This window comes from Protopterus annectens, chromosome 1.part0 (genome assembly GCF_019279795.1).
Source record: "Protopterus annectens isolate FY-2018-M chromosome 1.part0, PAN1.0, whole genome shotgun sequence".
In the NCBI taxonomy this organism is placed as follows: domain Eukaryota; kingdom Metazoa; phylum Chordata; order Ceratodontiformes; family Protopteridae; genus Protopterus; species Protopterus annectens.
The window spans coordinates 875,511,760-875,531,230 of NC_056725.1; the positions used below are offsets into that span (position 1 = coordinate 875,511,760).

Consider the following 19,471-nt stretch of genomic DNA (forward strand, 5'->3'; position numbering starts at 1 on the left):
TAGAATTGCGTCAAACACAAAAAGACTTTCTGTGCCATCACCACTGAGTGGCTCAGAATATGTCCCCCTGCCAAACAAAGTAAGCTACTGGAGCAAAGCCATAAGCTCCTACCTTATTAAGACCACAATATTTTTCTTAGCCACCTCCAAAGAAGCTTCCAGTCAACACTTTCTGCTTTACAGAATGAATATGGCTTCTTTTCACTGAACTAAAAAAACAATGATTACAGAAAAGGGATTATAACCTTCAGTATGAATGCCCCATAATCTTTTGAAAATATATATATATATGGGAAAGACACCTATCACTCTGGGAGCAGTCATTAGAGCAATACCAATGACCCAGTTAAACCTGAAGAACTTGTTTGTAGGTTTTATCTACCAAACAGCATCACTGCCAGAAAAAGCATGTCTGTAATCTTATCTTAAGATATTGCTGGAAAGGGTGGTCTTGAACCAAGCTTTTTATCACACACTAAAGCTTTGAAATAAGAAAAAGATATACTTACTTATTTAGTTCACATTTGCTTACTGGGGAGGTCCGACTGTGCTAGTAGCCTGTTTTCAGTAAAGGCCCAGGGGAAAAGCTCCAGAATACAATTTTAGAAACTTTAACAATACTTTCAACAGACACAGATTAGATACAGTGTAGTTACACATTGGTTACAAAATAAACAGTCATCGTATAGAACTACAGAACACTATATATAATACACTTGATGGTTCAGAAGCTTTGAACTGGTGTATAGTGTACAGACTATATACCAGCGTTCCCCAACCACTGGGCTGCAGATCTGTACCAGTCTGTGGAGCACTTGGAATCGGGCCATCAGGTAAAGCAAGTGAATGCCTGTATGAGAGTGTATGTGTCTGTCTGCGTGTGAGTGAATATGTGCATGAAAGTAAAAGAGTATGTATGTATGTATGTGTGTGTGTGTGTGTGTGTGTGTGTGAGAGAGAGAGTGAGAGAGAGATTGGGAGAGTGACAGCGATGTGTGAATGAATGCAGGTATGAATGAGGAAATGGCTGTGTGTGTATGTGTGAGATCAGGAGAGACAGAGCGATGTGTGACTGAATGAATGCCGGTATGAATGAGGATGTAACTGAGTGTGTGCTTGACCGGGGCAGAATAAGAGTGATGTGTGACTGCATGCAGGTATGAATGAGGGAGTGACTGTGTGTGAGAGATCGCAAAAGAGTGAGAGCGATGTGTGTGAGTGACTGCATGCATGAATGCAAAAGAGACTGTATGTGTGGTATGGACGAAAGGTACACAAACCTCATTGCAGCTGCTGCAGCGATCACACTCACTCTTCATTCTCTCTCTCACACACACACACACACACACACACACACACACACACACACACACACACACACACACACACACACACCTCTTACTTAGATCAAGAAATCTGGACAAAGCCCCAAAATAGGGACCCTTTTAAGTGCTGCTCTTACAAACTTTGAAAGTTGATAGAAATACAGGTTTTGCATTAGCATGAATTTTCTGAAGGGTATGAAGATATGTGGAAAGTATCACATATAATTCCCTTCCACAAAGGCAGACCCTCCACAGAACTAACCAATTACTGCCCCATAGCTATTCTCTCTCCACTCTCCAAAATACTAGAGAGATGCATACACTCTCAGGTCTCAGACTACCTCCTCACTAACAACCTCCTTTCCAGTACTCAGCATGGTTTCCAACCAAACCATAGCACCACCACTGCCTTACTCTCCTTTACTAACACTATCCTTCAGCATAAAAACAATGGCTATCTCTCCTCTGCTACTTTCCTAGACCTATCTAAAGCATCTGACATGGTCCCACACAAACAACTTATCTCTGTCCTCAATAACCTATCCTTCTCACAATCAGTCACCAACTGGTTTCAGAGTTACCTGTCTGACCGCCAACAATCCATTGTATGGCAGAATGACACATCTCCCCAACTACCTGTCTACATAGGGGTTCCCCAAGGATCCATCCTTGGACTCCTACTCTTCTCTGTTTACACCAATAATCTAGCCTCTGCCACCAAACATGGCACACTCATACAATACGCAGATGACTCAACCATCATCTGCTCAGCCCAGTCCCTACCAAAACTGCAAAAAGTCACACAGGAAGCCTTTTCCTCTTTTGAAACTTGGTTATCCGATGCCCAATTAATACTCAACCCAAACAAAACTAAACTACTCCTCTTCCAACCCACCAAACATACTCAAAACAACTCTCACTTTAACATCACAGCAAAAGACACCACCACTAATTGTGGAGCTTTTCTCCCCGGGTCTCTGCTGAAAATGGACCTATGTCCAGTCGGACACTCCCGTTCAACAAATTTAAATAAATAAATAAATGAAGTATGAAACTCAACTCTCTGTCATTATTTTCTGACTTCATCCACAATGATCTGCCAATGACTTGCCAGAAAACAATTTTATGAGAAAAAGACCAAAAATATGAGGCATAAATCTGGACATTCTGTGAAAATCTGTACAGTTGAGAGGTATGCTGGACAGATACAAATAATAGGGACAGATGTTAAATATTGCTTTTATAAATAAAATCATTAAGGCTGCCATTAGGTTTACTTACCTCTCAACCACAGTAGATCAATGTTATGCTGTTAAGCAGATTGTACACTTTTTTTTTTTTGGTAATTATTACCAATTGTCTTTTTATTGTACTTTGGAGCTTTTCTCCCTGGGTCTGGCCTCCTCATTAAACAAATGTCAAATAAATAAATACTTCATTATGCACGCCGCGAGATGGCAGGTCAGTGTAAAATTTCTTGCATTGATACCGGTCCTTGGTCCAAAAAAGGGTGGAGACCACTGCTATATACAATACACTATACACTTGATGGTTCACTAGCTTTGAACTGGTGTATAGTGTACAAAATACTACATACAATGTATTCTTCAAAAATAAAAAAAGATTTCAGAAGCAGAAAATAAGTGTTTACAAAATTCCATGCACAAATCAAAAAGAAAAGAAAAAGCTTCTGGAAAAGTGCTATTCTGATACCATGAAAAAACAAAATTTAACAGTTAACGAGCAAGCACTATGAGTCTTGTTTTACTTTCTATACTGAAAATTTAACTTCTTTACTTTGAGGTACTAGACCACCAAATGCAACATTCCACTAGTCACAGATTAATGTGAGGAAAAAGTACTGAAACTCTAAAAACCTTATGCCAGTTTTCTAAATACATGCAATCCCTACCAGATTCCAGTTCCTGAAAACTGCCTTCCTTTATGCTTCTAAAAAGAAGAGAAAAAAAAAATATATATATATATATATATATATATATACATATATATATATATATATAAAATCAGGAAGGGTACCAACCAGTTGTATTGCTGGGTCATTCTATATGCCTCGTGAAGCACTGTGATAAGGAAAGTGGTCCAACAGGCCATGTCCCCATTTGCTTCATCATGTGCAGAATCTCATCAAATTTTAGAAAATATGCCATGAAGGTTATTAGTCGTGTATAATACAGGAAGTCATTCTGCTATTAAGTATTATTCTGAATAAAAAAGCGAGTAGGGTCACCAATTAATAATATACAACCTTTACTTATTTTTTCATACACATACACACAGTCTATGTAAACTGTGTTTATTAATGTTAATTTTTACTCTCACTGAGATTCCGAAACATTACTGGCAGTGGTAAGCCCTCTTTACCAATGGTGGTAGTCGTTCCCAGTTCACAGACAGCCCTACTGCAATGCTTACCTTCATGAGATGCAGCACCACTGTGAGCGATCTCTCTGGCTTATTGCAAATGCCAATGAGGCATTCTGGCAGAAGGATATGATGATCAGCCATGTGCTCTCCCTTTGGAAATGCATAATGAAAGTGATTCATGCAGCCAAGCAATTCATAAAAATGCTCAGCTATGCAAATCGCCACCAAGATCCATGTTAACACAGCCATAAGCTTGTGTTCACTCATTACTTTCAATAGGTGAGAATGCATTACTGGTAAGTGCTGGGGAGTTATAGACACGTAGTGTTGGTGTGTGTGTGTGTGTGTGTGTGTGTGTGTGTGTGTGTGTGTGTGTGTGTGTGTGTGTGTGTGTGTGTGTGTGTGTGTACGCGCGTGCTTGTGTGCATGAGAGAGAGAGTATATGTAAAGGGTGGTAACACATGATTGTGTGTGCACATCTGCCTGGATGGTCACAGCAGGGGGTTTAGTTAGGGGACAGGTAGGGTAGGGTGTGTGTGTGTGTGTGTGTGTGTGTGTGTGTGTGTGTGTGTGTGTGTGTGTGTGTGTGTGTGTTGGCTGAGTGCATTCAAGTGTGCAATCAGGTGTGTGATAAGAGGTGTCTCAAATTGCCCTAGACTAACAAACACTGGCTGCAATATTAGAGGGTGACACTAGGCACCAGGAACATGTTTTATAGATTATCACTTAAAAAAGCAGAACAGACTTTGCAACAAAAAAAAGGCAGCTGAGAGGTATGGGGATGCATCGATCTGCGTCTGAGGAGGAGGGGGGTGCCTATATGCCAACATAGCAGCTAATGTGTCTCAGAATCGCTGGTTTCCATGATCTCTTTAAATGGCTCTCTTTGCAGCAGTCTTACCACTCATGGGCTGAACTGATTCTGCATCCAGGACTCTTTCTTGCATTAACACCCACATTACTATTGAAAAAGGTTCTAGAGATCAACTTAACCATCCAGTTAACAAATCAATGAATAACTGGATCTGATGGAGACTGTGGGAAGTCTTCTCCTCCATTCCCACCCTAATCTTCTGCCTGTGATCGCTCTTCTCAGAGTACTGACTTTCCAAGTCATTTTTCAGACCAAATCTGTGCTGTTGGCTGTATCAAATGAGCTGATAGGAATAAAGCACCATCTATGATGACCCTGTAGGGGTCTGTGGGTAGCATCCATAACTGATGATGAGGGAATCAGAATACAGTAACTTGTTTGAATCTTCATACTGGAATTACCTGTAGACTGAGGTACAGAAGAAAATGGCATCATTGCTGCCAGTATAACTGAAGACTGACTGGCAAATAAGCTTCTGTGGTCTGCAGAGTCTGTGCAGGGAAGCTACCTGTTAAGTGCCTAGCTGATGTGGTGGTATGGCAGGGATACATATAAAACTCTCAGTGGAGTGTTTTTAAAGTGATATAGTAAAAGACAAAATGTATTTTACTTTATTTTTACATTGCTTTATAGGTAGGTACACCGATCTAAGAACTGATGTGGCAGGGGGATGCCTAGTTTTGCATCTGGAAAGCAGACAGATGACTGTGCATTGGTGTTATTAACAGAACGGCTACAGAACTGCTACACCTGTCCACTGCACTATCATAGGTACAGACTGCTACCCAGTGGCTGCATGGCTGGCATCAGATGTACAGCTCGTGCATGTTGTTGGTAGCACCACGGACATAAACAGGAGTGATGTGTTGTACAGAATAGCTGACATATATCAGTAATGCTGGCACCTGTGGCTGACTGTAGAAAAGGCTAATACCAAGTAAAGAGGCAACAGTAGAGGAGATATTAGCCTGCCATAGCAATGTGCCTGTGAATGGTTATTATATGCAGAAATTAAAATATTCATGAGGAAATTAAAAAAAAAACAGGGCTGGGTTGCTTCTAAGATATCAAAATCTTGTTTCAGAAGGTCTCTTTGTGTAACCCACGGAAAACATGATTACATTGCTATTTTATAGATGGAGGCATCTTCACAGCCCTACTTCTGGGTAGCTACACTATAAACACTTGACAATGGAATCTCTGCAGTGATCTTTACAAAAGCAGAAAAGCAGGACCTCTGTGCATGTCTTCAATAACTGTTTGCCATAACATAAGATGAACATAAATCAAATATGGCATAATGGTTAAGATGTTTATCTCACAGATACAAGGAACATGGTTTGATTCTCACCTTTGAAAGGGCAGGCAGCCTAGTACTGGTCTATGAACTTATAAACAATACCAGCTAAAAATTCAATATAAATGCAGATATCATTCATTTCTCAAAAAAAATAAGCAATCCCAAGAATCAACCCTCCTTTAAAAAAGGCATTGGTTGGGTGTCAAATGTCTATTATACTACAGAAAGTCTGAAAAATGGATCTTAATGCCAGAGAAAGTATTTATAAAACCTGCAGTATGCCTTCTAAAAATGAAGCCACCAACCTTCTATTATTTAGAGAAAGCTGTAGATCCACATTTAGAGAAAGGTGTAGATTGTTATGAACTTTGGCTTCAAATTTGTCTTGTTCTTCTTAGCTTTACTGATTTTCTTCTGATTTTCCTCACAAAGACAGATCTTTTCAAGGGTGTACCATCCTATTATATAAGAGAAAGTGACAATCCCATGCAAATATTCCTTATTATTGACTACACATGGTCTAGTATCTAAAGACCTATTCCACAAAGTAAGAAAGTGCTCCTCTTCTGGGCCTGTTTTATGATTTCAATAACTGCCATCACTATGCTTTTTAATGTTCAGAAGTTGAACAGTATAACAAAGTTTTATGTTTTAGGAAAGAAGTGTGAAAGTTGTCACTACAAGATGGAGTCCTACATGTAAAACCATAGTCACTTGGTCCCATTTCAGTCAGGCTTTAGTAATCAACACAGCACTGCAGCTCTCCTTAGTTAGGTGTCCTGTGACCTTCAAAAAATCACAGATCACTGGACAGTGCTATTTAACTGCCTTTGGATTCCCAAGAGCTTCTGACATTGCACATCACAGTGAGAACTTCTGGCTTAGTTCTCAGTTGGTTTAAATCTGATTTATTTATTCGGTAATGACTGGCTCCCAGACCGAAGCGCAGATGATCCCTGGATGGCCTGGCCATTTTTATGCAGAAGTATTGACTGAAGCGTGACCATCCGAAACTTCTCTTTCTTTACAGATTTGTTTAGTCTGCTGAGGTCCAATATAGGTCTCTAGTCCCCTGTCTTTTTTGGAACTAAAAAGAATCTCGAGCAAGTTCCGGAACCTGTCTGGTCTGCTGGGACTGGTTGGATGACTCTTTTTCTTAGCAACGTCTGGACCTCTACTGTTGCTTGTTACCTGTAACTGGGTGGAATGTCCGGGATTTTCCTTGTCGGTGGAGGGGGTGTGGTGAATGGGATGAAGTATCCTTTGGAAATGATACTTTGTACCCAGTTGTTATTTTGAGCCGGGCGTCTGGGTACAAAGATAAACAACCCCCGACTGCCTCCAGAGCAGGATAGTTGGGTCTCCTTTCAGGAGCGCTGGTAGGGCTTCCCAAAGAAGTGATCTCTGTCGCCCTGGTTTTGCGGACTCCCTCTGCCGTGAGGGGGACGTCTTCCATTATTGCCCCTTCCTCTGCCCTTTGAGCGGGATTCACCACGTGTGCCCTGAAAGGCTCCTTGGGCTTTCCGGAACCACATTTTCCCTCCCCTTTGACCCTTGGGGTAGGGTCTGGTAAGGGTGGAAAAATGGACTCCAACGGCAGACAGAGTCTTTCTGTCCTGCTCACACCTGGTTAAAGTTTCCTTAACTTTGGGCCCAAAAAGGAACTAGCCATCAAAGGGGGTATTCACGAAAGATGACTTGAAGGGCTCCGCGAAAGAACACAAGCACATCCAGGAATGTCTCCTAAGAGCAACTCCTGTACCCGCTCTGCCCTACTCGTTCCATCAGCTGCATATGAAATGAGGCATATGGGCGAGTTCACTATGGAAATTAAGGGTAGCAAGCTGGGAGGCAACTTTGTCTGTAGCTCCTGCAGCTACTATACCCTGAAGGGCATCTCCCAGCTCTTTAAGGAGATCTCTTTGTAGAATCGTAAAATGGGTTAAATAGTTACGCGAAGTGCAAAAGTCGCTGAACCAAACATGCGCTTCCCATATCTATCCATGATCCTGGAATCCTTGTTAGGAGGATGGACAGACGAGGAAGTTTCAGACATTTCCTTTTTGGTGGCTGTCGCCACCATCATGGCATCAACCGGCACACCTTTGATCAAGAAGGATTTATCTAGGGAGGCAGATATGAACTTATTAGACCTCCTAGGGACAGGCTACATTATGTCCGGAGACTCCCACTCCCTTCGTGAGACCAGCGGCATAAGCTCATTAAAGGGCGGAGACACCCAAGAGGTGGAGGGCTAGACCCGAAAGCCTTCAGGAGGACCGACTCGCCCTCAAGTAGGGTTGGTGGACTGTCAGTCACCCCTCTGCCTAAGGATTTCTAGTATCTCTGCAAATGAGATATCCTCAGAGAGGGACTGTGGGGACCCTTCTGATTCATCCAAGTCAGTATCAGATGTTAATGACTCCTGAGGAGAGTTGAAATGTTTCCTCTTACACACTCTCTTCCTGGGAACCTCATCAGTGGGAGCTTCTGGGGAGGTCTCAGAAGAGTATGGGCCACGCCCAGTGGGGCTTCCTGAGGCTCTGGATCTCTGCGCTTAGCTAGGATCTGTGAGGCAGAAGCAGACACAGGCGCTTTAGGGGATGAAGAAGCCGGACCTGAAGTTGAGGATGTCTTGGGAGACATAACTCTCCTCATGGCTTTGAAGGCACCCTGCTCTGGTGCAAAGGGACCGATGGATCAGAGGAAACCGTTGATACCTCTGACACCGGGACAGTGGGCTCTGAGCCCAAGGTAGGAGGCGAGCTAATCTGAGATGAAACCCCGAGAGGCAAAGTCCAAACTGACAAGTCAGTTCGACTAACCTCCCCGGACCCGACCAGAGAGTGTTGGCTCCTAGAGTCCTCAATCGGCACCGAGGAACTCAAGAGTGAAAGGAGCCGAAGACATTGGAGCAGGCATCGGCTCCAAAGGCTCCACAATTAGCAAGTCCAACTCATCTGGCTCCGAAGGACCGGTATGGCTCGGACAAGGAAGAGATATAGCTGGCATAAGGGTCTTTGGCTCTGAAACCACCTGGGTCAGAGCTGATAATTTTACAAAGGCCGGTGCCTGAAGAAACTTCTGCACCATCCGATCCACATCCAAATCTGAGAGGCTAACAGAAGACCTAGATGAACGGACCGATGGTACCAACTGAAGAAGCGGAGATTTGGGAATTTCGGATACCAGTTCCAAAACCAGGGACTGGCTCTGAAAAGAAAAGACAGTCGGCTCCGAGACCTGTGGAGCTGATGTCACAGACTCTTTTTACTTTTTCGAATCCACAGAAGTCTTGGAGGACTTTGAGGACTTACTAGATCCATCCTGATCACTCAAAGCCTCCTGGAAAGAAGCTTTCAACAAATCCCTGTCAATGAGCTTCCTTTTTCTCTCTTGGAGGACTCAAGAGGAAAAAGAACGCCATATGGAACATGTTTCTTGTAGGTGCAAGGCACCCAAGCAGTAGACACAATTCACATGGCAGTCAGTAATAGACATCTTCTGCCCACATTTAGGGCATTTTTTAAATCCTGACTTAGGGTGTTTGTCCTTGTCATCAGCCATGACAGAAATGGACACACCCAACAACAGCAAATATAAATTAGCCTTCTAATAAAAAACAGGCTAACTATAAGCACAGACACACACAAGCCTTTTAAACTAAGGCCAACTATAACTACTACTAAGCCTTCCAATAAAAAACAGGCTAAATATATGAATACAAGCCTAAGCACACACACAGAAATTAACTAAGCAGATAATCTTAACAAGCAAGTTAACTCTAAGAATTATGAGATACTCTGCTAAGGAAAAAAGTGACAAAGTCACTGAATAAACACTTACTAGTCACACGATACTATGCTAATAACAGATGTGACAAAAAGGTCACTGAATAAACAATATTTAGTCAGAAAATTTAAATAGGCCTATGAAGAAAAACGAGGCCAAATATATAGCTAAGAAAAGCACACAGGAAGGGAATACTGCAGATAAAGCTTTAAGAGCTTATCTAACCTAAATATCTAACTATTCTAACAATAAACTACCAATAAACTAACAATAATTTTTGGAAATAGAAAAGTATTAAAGTTTTTACTGGCCTGAGCTATCAAGAACCTCCGATCAGTTGCAGCGGCAAACTAGATCTGAGGTAACTCAGGGTGCATCATGGGATAGGGACTTGGCCTCGAGCTACTTGAAATCCTCAAGCTTTGTAGTAGGTGCCGACTCAGAGCCGAGGGATCGGCTCCCAACCCATCAGTAAAGAATGAACGGCGAGATAGAACAACTTCACATTATGTATTATTTATCTGAAGATTTCATTTGAGTTGTTTCTGAAACAAATCTCAGATGTAGGGTCTCCTTGTTACTGGGTCTAATAAAAGTGTTAGCAGTTACATCAGTGTTGTTCACAATCTACATGCTGCCTTATGCTACAATGTGTATATGTGTGGATACATGGTGAAAATGTTCAGCTTTATCCGTCACTTACAGCTGCCCAGGGGAAAGGTCAAGGATCATGTACTCCAACAATAACAAATGCAACTGCTTTAGTGACGTCGGAAAGATATCACAGAAGTAAGTTATACCACTGATGTGTTATTGTGATGTCTTACAGAATTGTACAATAATGCAATGCAATTAGCTAACTAGACAGGCTGGAAAAATTGTGCCAAAACTGAACAAAACCATACAATATGAATACAGAATACATAAAGACGAAAATGCAACTTAAATCAACATAAATTTTCTTAATAATGTTTGGATGTAATGCATTTTGTAATGTGCTTAAAACGTCTTGGACTGCATGCATAATCAACCTTATGGATTAGGTATGTGTTATACTTTGCATACTAATAGAAATAGGTTGTGGCTAAAACAGTCTTTGTGGCCAGTCTACTTACATGGTTAAACAGATAAATGCTCCTTATGGACAACTAGTTATTCAAACAGCAGATGAAATGTTTACCTCTCTGTCAAATGAACATGATCACATGGTGTTGACTGACAGAAAGCTGTAATACTAATAAACCAGAGTCAGATGTTAAAACATCTTTAAACAACCTTAGGAGCACCTACAGAGCAAAGCTCTAGACTGTGATCACAGATTTAACTAGGAAAGGGTGACAGGAAATCTTATCTGGGCACAGACTGTTAAGAGGGTGTGCTTGGCAGGTGCTGATGCTGCAGGAGTGCAGTACCAACATGGAACATTGCTTTATGAAGCTGCAAGGATACTGCAGCATTCACAAATGAATTTCAGTACTGTATTTGTACTCGTGGATGAAGCACTGAATATGTGTGGTGACAGCTGCAGGAGGCTGTGTATTACAGTTCTAGCAAGCCACCTTGTATGTGGTTACAGGAAAGAAGAAGAAAGCTTCTTTTTTCCCCTTTGTTCTTCCACTAACCATTGGGGGGTCAGTTTGGGAGACTACATGGGGTGCCAGATGACTTGCCTATGGTTTTCTGAGTTAATAACAACCAAAATGGATCATAATAGCGCCCTTCACCTAGGGCTTCCTAGTACAGCTTGAGACACACAAGTAGTACAGAATTCCACCTCCAGGACATTAACAGGGCCAACCTTGTTCAGTCTACATTTTCTGGTCTGCAAAATTAACCCGTTGCCAGTTTTTGAAGAACATATAGAGTGTGATTGTAATAGATTAAGCTTACAAAGTTTAGGTCCTGGTTGTCTCAGAGGTCCGTCTTGGACATCCCATCCAATTAGACTAATTATCTCTACTACCATGCAAATGCAGAGTCACAAAGCAATACTAAACTATGAAAGAATGACAAATTTTATATTAACTAGTCTCATCCACTAGAACTCTACCCTGGAGGATACAGGACTGCTCCTCTGTGATGGCCTTTAAATACAGCTTACAAACAGATTTATTTTAGCAGTATTAAAATACTATTTAACACAGTTAAATAGCAGTCTTTTGAACAACTCAGTATTTGAACTGCACAGTCATGTGTTTCAGTATGCAGTAGTGTTATCGTGCCCCTGTTAAAGGGGCAAACAAACTGGATTTGAAAAGTACATGAAAAAGACACACACAAAGAACTACCACAAGTGTGACAGCATGCAGACTTCGAAGGTACTTGTCAAAGGTGTGGAAGCTACTTTGAGTTCTGCATCTCCCAATCCAAAAACTCTATATGCATCAGCTAAGCTCAGGAATTCCTTGCTTATTGCTGCATAAATTCTGAAAGGAAGCCATCCAATTTGGACATTCTGTCCCATGATGCTTAGAAATCATATTACTATACTAGTCTTTGAGAGGTGTAATTGCTAAGAGGAAAATACAAAGAGAGAAAATTTTCTTAACTAACTTGTATTTATAATTTAGAGACACAGCAATAGTTAACTTAATCAACACAATCACTAATTCTCAAAAGAATGCAATTTTTTCATAGGTTCATAGGAGATTACCAGGCTAACGGCTTAAGAACCCTTACAAGCCTAGACAATATAACCTGATTTATAGGCACGACACCAGATGTGAATTTGCAATTCCCCATCCATTGATCCAAACTGCATTTGAAAAGTGCTAGGGAAGGCCTCTGATTAATGTGAATAGGAAGCCTGTTCCAAAGAAGCCCAATCACTGAGACACACCTCTCTCTGCAGCATGTTTTGTTTGAGTCACTAAGTCTAGATTCCTAGATTAGGTGACCTTTATACTGACTTGTGGATGTGTAGCAGCTTCATCAGGGCTGGATTTGTGAGTGCCTTTAGGTCAGGGATAGGTCACCCCTTAATAGTAAGTAGGAGACACATTAAAGAAATATAGCAGTCAACAGCAAACTTTGTCATCCAAAGGAAGACACTAGCGTTGACTTCAGAGAAGGCTGACAGCAAACTCTGTCATCCAGAGGAAGACATCAACCATGACTTCACAGAAAACAGGAGTGGTCACAGCACTGAGCCTTGTGGCACACTACTAGTAATTGGCCTCCTGCTGGATCTGGATTCACCCACTTTAACCACATCTGCCCTGTCCATGAGCCAACTGGCTATCCATCTGGTGACACTGGAATTTATGCCCTATTTACACCTGAGGTGGGAACTGTGTCAAATGTCTTGGCCAGGTTGAGGTAGGCACTGTGCACTGTTTGACCATCATCCATGACCTTAGTGACTTTCTCAAAGAAATTCATCAGATTCAGTAGGCATGACCTGCCCTTGACAAAGTCAAATTGCCTCAGAGTTCAGTGTTTGGAGGTTTCCTATGTCATTATTTATCAGGTCCATGATTATTCTTTCCATGACCTTCTATACAAGGCTACTCAAACTTATGGGTCTGTAATTATCTGGCCATTACATGGTCCACCTTTAGGCAGAGGAATGACTGTTACTGTCCTCCACTCCATCAGGACAAAGCCAGTCTGGAGGCTGTGGTTAAATAGAGATATTAATAAGCCTGATAAGTCCTGATTTCAGCTGTATAAGAGGCAACCTGGTATATTGTCAGGCCCCACCGAAGCCAAGATTTATCTTTATAGAGCACAGTGGCAACCTGTTCTTTGGTGATAATTGGCAGTAGGGTGGTGGAGGGTATTTCTCTGGGGAGAACTGGGGGTGATGGGGAGGTGAAATTTGAGCCGAATTTCTCAACCAGCAGATTTGTTATATCTTCCAGCTGAGTATAGGTGAACATATCAACAACTAATTCTGCACATTGTTAGTGTTGCCCTTAAGACTGAACATAACTGAAAAATGCCTTATGGTTTTTTTGTGGAGGCTATTTTTACCTCAAAGACTGCTTTCAGGGACTTGACTAGTTCCCTGATTCACTTGTTTAGACAAATGAAGGACTTTTTGCTCTGTTGTGCACATTCCCTCTTACTTCTCAACAGGATTTTCTTTCTTTTGTTGTACAACCTTTTAATACCAGGGACTGCCAGGATGGCTTGCTTTTGTGGTTTGACCTTGGTTTATTTCAGTCTGGTACTACCGTTTCTATGTAGCTGTTTATATGGTCGTACAGTGCTTTTGTGGATACTTCAACACAGATTTATGTGTTTTCCGGATTTGTGAGAGGCTGGAAACTAGCTATGCCATCCCTTAATAGGAGTAATTTACCTTAGACAAGTTCTTAAACGTTTTTGGGGTTAGGTGGGGGAACTAGCTTTACCTTTACTTCAAGGGAGACCACTGTGTGATCCGATATTACCAGTGAGGACATCACACTGGGAGGTGCAGCACTCTCCCATAATTTGTGAACATCAGATCTAGGATATTTGATCCCCTAGTGGGATTACAGGCTAGCTGCTCCAGGGCACCTGAATTCATTCATTCATTCATCTTCTGACATCTGCATTCTCTGTTTAGGGTCACAGAAGAGACAGGACCTATCCTGAAAACCAAAAGGCATAAGTATAGTCTATTGTGAGATGTACATATATATTCACCTGCATTCACACCTATGGGCAAATTGGAAGATCACAAGTCAACCTACCAACATCATTGGAATGTGGTAGAAAACAGTAGCTCTAAGAGAAAAGCCACATAGACAGAAACAGGAAAGGACCTTCAAACATCACATAGTAAGCATATCAATTAGGAACCAAACCAGAGAAAGCTCTAAGTGGCACCAGTGTTAACTACCTTGCCACCATATCTCTAATAGAGGTTATCTTTTATTGTTTTATTTTTTATATAACGCTTAAATGCAACAAATGTACAATAAACTATTCTACTTAAGGGATTATCTTAAAAATTATATAATGCTTGTCTTTTTTTCATCAATTTGCCTATTGGATGGATCACAGTAGCTGTGGGCAAACAACAGCATGGGCATACCTTACCACGGTTCATTATTTAAAAAAAAATATATATATATATATATATATATATATATATATATATATATAGTGATTAACAGAAAAGTACAGTTTTGTACCTACCATAAATGTAGATGTTCGAGGATTCCCTTGCTGCAGTCCTGACAATTGGGTATAGTCCGCGTCCCAGTCGGCCCGAATACCAGAGTATAAGGCTGGCCGGTCATGGCCTTAGACTGACGCCAGTACGTCAGGGTACTAATGCGCATGACCGACGCCATTTCCTCAGTCTTTTCTTGCCCCAGATGTCAGAAGACCCAAAAAGACAAGTCCCAAAAACAACCTGCACCAAAAACATGTACAATATATACAGTAATATATACAAAAATATAAGCATGTAAACTCACCTACACAACCACCCTGAAACACAGAGGGAAGGAGGGAGGGTAAATTGACTGCAGCAAGGGAATCCTCGAACATCTACATTTATGGTAGGTACAAAACTGTACTATGTTCTTCGCCTTCCCTTGCTGCACTCCTGACAATTGGGTAGAATCCCAAAGCAGAGGTAAGGGAGGCTGGCAAATTATAAAGTAGCAGGAGCTGACAACATGCCTTGTAAAACAGCTGTGGCAAAACCAGCTCTAGTCTTAGAGTATATAGGCAGGTGATAATGCCTAGAGAAAGTATGCACTGAACTCCAAGTAGCTGCTTCCAGAATATCCTTAGTTGCCACCCCTTAGAAATGCTGTTGAAGTGGCAGTAGCCCTAGTGGAATGAGGCCTAATCCCAGCTGGAACCTCTTTGCCATGATGGGAATAACAAAATGCAATGCAAAAGCCAATCCACCTAGAAATAGTTTGTTTTGACACAGGCTTGCCCTGTGAACTTAAAGCAAAAGAAACAAGTAACTGCTGAGACTGCCTAAAATCTTTAGTCCTGCTCAAATAATAACGCAATTGCCTGTGTACATCTAAAGTGTGCAAAACCTTTTCCCCTTTATTTTGAGGATCTGCAAAAAACGTAGGCAAATGAATAGTTTGGTTTAAAGCCACACTAGAAACCACCTTAGGCATAAAGGAAGGATTAGTACGTAATGATACCCTGTCCTTATGGAAAATCAAAAAGGGCTCTACTGCCATAAGGGCCTGTAACTCAGATACCCTTCTTGCAGAAGTAATAGCCAACAGAAAAGCAGTCTTCCATGACAAATATTTCAATTCAGCAGTAGCTGCAGGCTCAAAAGGTTGTAGAGTAAGTTTTTCCAACACAAAATTGAGATCCCAAGCAGGAGTAGGAGCTCTACGTGAGGGTCTTATATTCTTTGCCCCTCTAAGAAACTGCTTGAACAAAGGATGCGAAAACAAAGGTGGGTCACAATCATAGTGAGCTGAAATTGCTGCAGCATGAATCTTTATGGAAGAGAAAGACAAACCTTGTCCAATAATTCAGTAAGATATTGAAGAGCCACACTCAAATTAGGCTCTGAAATCTCCAAATTCTTTGCTGTACTCCAAAATAAAAATCTCTTCCATTTTTCTGCGTACACTCTCCTAGTACTAGGCCTTCTAGCTTCCATAATCACATTTAAAACTTGTTGAGGAAGCTGAGACCTACCATGCTTCAACACAGAATATGCCAAGCTGTGAGATGAAGAGATTGAAGCTTGACATTGAGCAGATGACCGTCCTTCTGAGATAACAGATGAGGAATCAGAGGTAAAGGCCATGGAGGCTTCTTTACAAGACTCCTTAGAAGTGGGTACCAGTGTTGCCGAGGCCAATCTGGAGCTATCAAAATCATCCTTGGCCTGTCCTGTCTGACCTTTAGTAATACCTTTGGAAGAAGAGGTAGAGGTGGAAAGGCATAGACATGAAGGTTTTTCCAACTGAAAGACAGAGCATCCACTTTCCAAGCTGTGTGATGAAACCCCTTTGTGCGATACTTTGGCAGCTGGTGGTTTAGTGGAGAAGCGAACAGATCTATGTCTGGAGTTCCCCATGACACTGTCAATGTCTGAAATACATGAAGATCCAGTTTCCACTCGTGGGGATCCATGATTTGTCTGCTTAATACATCTGCTAGGTAGTTCTGTGCTCCTGGCAGAAACCTTGCCTGAAGAGTCAGTTGCAGGCTTAACGCAGTCTCCCATAAAATCATTGCTTGCCTGCATAGAGGATAAGAATGTGTTCCCCCTTGCTTGTTGATGTACCACATGACAGTTGTGTTGTCTGTCAGAATCAACACCTGCCCTGGAAGAAGTAACTCCTTGAACGCCATCAATGCAAACTGGACTGCTAACATCTCCTTCATGTTGATATGCAGATGCTGTAGTCTGGCAGGCCACTTGTCTTGTATCCACTTTCCATTTAGATGAGCTCCCCAAGCAGTGTCCGAGGCATCTGTCGTTAAAATCTGACTCGCCTCTGGCCGGGTCACAGAGAGTCCCTTGTTTAGGTGACATTCCTGAGCCCACCACAAGAATTCCTTTTGAAGGCAAGGTATTATTTGAATGACAGTGTCCAAATCTTGGCAGTGCTGTGTCCATACATTTTTGAGATACCATTGCAGCTTCCTCATATGCAGTTTGGCATTGGGAAGCACCAGAATACAAGATGCCATGAACCCTAATGCTTGAAGGACTGTCCTTGCAGTCAGCACGGACTGATGAGATAGTTGGTGGAAGTAAAGTGACAGACTCTTTTGTTTGTCCGGGGTTAAAAAGGCCATCTGGGCTGCTGTATTCAGTCTCACACCCAGAAAGCACATGTCTTGAGAGGGTACTAGACTGGACTTTATTTCGCTCACAGAATACCCTAGGCATCTTAGCACTGCTATGACATATTCCAGATGCTGTAGAAGGTGTTCCTTTTCTTGAGCCAGAATCAGGCAGTCGTCCAAGTAAGGATAAATTTGAATGCCTTGAAGCCTGAAGTAAGCTATCACTGGAGCCAGAACCTTTGTGAATACTCTGGGCAGTAGATAAGCCAAAGGGCAATGCAGAGAACTGATAATGAAAATCTCCAGTTCGAAACCGCAGATACTTTCTGCAACTTAGCCTTATGGGCACATGAAGGTAAGCTTCCTTGAGATCCAAAGTTACCATCCAGTGATCCTTGCCCAGCAGAGGTAACAGTTGCTGTAACGTCAACATCTTGAACTTGGGAATGTCCAGATAAGTGTTGAGGATAGATAAATCCAAAATTGGCCTCCACGTGTTCCCTTTCTTTGGTACTAGGAACAGGCGAGAATAAAATCCGAAGCCCCTTTCTGACACAGGGACTGGCTGAATAGCCCCTATCTGGAGTAACTGAGAAACTTGCTTGTGAGCCTCTTTTCTTTGTGGAGGAGGAACATCTGGCATGCCTTTGAAAGGGGGCATTGTGTGGAAATAAAATCTGTACCCGTGATGAATGATATCCAGCACCCATCTGTCTTGAGTGATTAAATCCCAATTTTCTTTGAAAAGAGACAATCTTCCTCCCAAAGGAGCTGCCAGACGAGTCCACTGGCAGCTGAAAAGGCAGGTCATTGGTTCTGCTTAAAGGACTGACCCCTGCCCTCACCAGAAGTCTGAGCAGGTGAACTGTCTGATCTAGGCCTAACGAACCTTGAGCCCTGCCCCTACCACGTCTAGACCTACCCCTAGACTGGAAACCATAAGCAGGATACGTCCACCCCTTAGCAGGCCAATTTCTACTAAACTTCGGAGGCTGCACCTGCAAAAAATCTTTAACAGTCTGCATAGACTTAGCTTTGTCCTCCATTTTCTTTAAAACTGCTTCCACAGGCGGTCCAAACAACACATCAGACTGTAAAGGAGCATCCAAAATCCTGGTCTTAACATGCTCAGCTAAATTCTGATCCTTCAACCATGCATGTCTGCGAAGAACAGAACTAGTAGCAGCCACCCTCGAGGAGGCCTGAACAGCATCAAAACCACACTGCAAAGAATGCTTACCCACTTGTTCAGACACATGAACCAAATCCAGCAATTCTTTACACTCAATACCTTCCGCCAAAGCATCCACCTTAGATTTCAATTGTGAAAGGAGATAATTCTGATATTTCAGCATATGAAATTGACAATTCAACGCCTCATGGCTAGAGTGGAAGAAGTATATACTTTCTTACCCCACCTATCCAAAGCCCTTGCCTCTTTATCAGAGGGTACAGGATTTTTAACCACAGAAGCTTTAACACCTTTAGGCCCCTGAGAAACAGTTTCTGGGTCCGCCCTGGGACTCTTAAACAAATACTTATGAGCTTGGCACCCTATAATACCTATCAGGCTTAACAGGAGCAGGAGGCAAGGAATCAGGGTTCAGAGAAGCCTCTGCAAAACATCCTCCACCACATTCAACACGGAGGAATAGCTAAGGGCCTATGCTGGGGCAAAACAAGAATTCCCTAAGCCTTTTTCTGGAGTCAGAGTAATCTTGGCCTTCCCATTTAAAGTGCTCCCTCATGGAGTGAAGAGTCTCTGAAAATGAAAAATCCTCAGGAGGAGAAGCTGAAGGAGTGGAATCATCCACATCAGAATCAGAATAAGTAGGAAACTCTTGCAAGTCTTCCACAGAAGACTCTGAAGCCTGTGAACACTGTTCAAAACTATCAAACTCCTGTTCCACCCTAGGCCTCTTATCAGGTGGGGCATAGAACCTCTAATCAGAGTAATCAAATCTTCTGCCATTTTAAGCATATGTTTCTTAGGCACAGAGCCGAAATGCTAGGAGAAGCCCCTACAGAAGCTGAACTTGGCCTTCCTCTAAAAGAAGCTTTGGCAAC

The 19,471-nt window shown here is 42.1% G+C and overlaps 1 protein-coding gene across 5 annotated transcripts in view; it reads right to left on the bottom strand.

Moving 5' to 3' along the window:
- Positions 1 to 19,471, bottom strand: part of STX7 (syntaxin 7) — a 900,235-nt gene that overhangs the window by 608,511 nt on the left and 272,253 nt on the right. The window lies entirely within an intron of this gene.